The sequence below is a fragment of the Neolamprologus multifasciatus genome, chromosome 18 (genome assembly GCF_963576455.1).
Source record: "Neolamprologus multifasciatus chromosome 18, fNeoMul1.2, whole genome shotgun sequence".
In the NCBI taxonomy this organism is placed as follows: Eukaryota; Metazoa; Chordata; class Actinopteri; order Cichliformes; family Cichlidae; genus Neolamprologus; species Neolamprologus multifasciatus.
The window spans coordinates 5,910,252-5,911,595 of NC_140456.1; positions in this window are offsets into that span (position 1 = coordinate 5,910,252).

Below are 1,344 nucleotides of genomic sequence, written 5' to 3' on the forward strand. Positions count from 1 at the left end.
GTATTTGAAGCTATTTTTATGTTTGTATGATACCTGATTTATATGGATCATGACTGAAGTAAACTAAAGTCTAAAATACTTAGTCAGTCATTTGTTTAATAGTAATTTAACATTATCTAATTCACATATAAAACTATGAATTGTAATTTTAAGTGGTTTAAAAGCATGCAGAATAGCATATGTAGGTAAGTATATTTCTCCTTTTTTTTTTATCAAGAAGCAAAGACAAAAAGGAAAAAAAGAAACAAGGCAGGGTTCGATGGTTGAATCATCCGTCCCCACCAATGCCAAAACCAAATCTACGCCCTTGGTTCAGTCCTCTTTTGGAAGCAGTCTTTAAATGGGGACAAGCATGAACTTTTGTCATAAACTGTATAACCACCAGATGGCGATATTAGTTTGTAAGTAATAAAACGGCATCAAAACAAACCTCTAGTCCGACCTGAGACACAGCTCCTGATCGAAGGATTATTTCATGGTGAGGAGATCCTCAGACAAAATGAACTTAAATACAGATTAATAACAGTTTGCTAAAGATGGAAACTCACTGCAAGGACAGAGAACTGCGTTTTTTTCACTTTGACATTTTTGTTTTCACATTGAACTTGAACATTTTTCTGTTATTTTGCAAATTCTCCTATTTTATATATTTCAATAGAAAACTCAGGAGAAATTCTTTGGTAAGTTAAACATTTTTTGGCAATAAAACTGTTTCTGAGGGCAAAGCCAACTATTCATCCAATTTCACCACCTGAGAAACATTCCCCATAGCAAACAGGTTTCACAAATTCTCATTTCTCAAAAATCTCCCAAAAGTCTTTACACGTCTCTTCTGTTAATCAGTGTCTAAAAGTGAATCGACACTTTTAAGGTGTATTGCTACTCTCAAGTGTCAGTGAAATATTTAATCTAATTTTACATGTTTTTGTTTTATGAAAGTATGTTTTGTGACCTTCAGTAACTCCATATTGTGGACAAAACCTCCACCAACAGCAGGGAACAGCTTCAATAATTTAACCCTGTCTTGGTCATGATGTGCTGTGCAGCAGACAGAGGCATAAACCCAATATGCAGATACTCAGATGCAGAAGTGAACCTAAAAGGCAGCTTTATTGCGGGACTTGCAGGCAACCATAGTACAAAGAACTTCACTAGGAAGCTAGACTACAACACAGACAAGACACACAGCAAGGGTGAGCTCATGACAAGGGCTGTATCCCAATTCAGGTTCTGCAGCCTTAAAGTACGCAGCCTTAACGGTCCTCAAGGTCCGCGTACTCAAAGACCGCTAAGGCCGGAAGTGCGAGGCTTGTAGGCTTGTGAAATGGGACGATGAAATCCGTT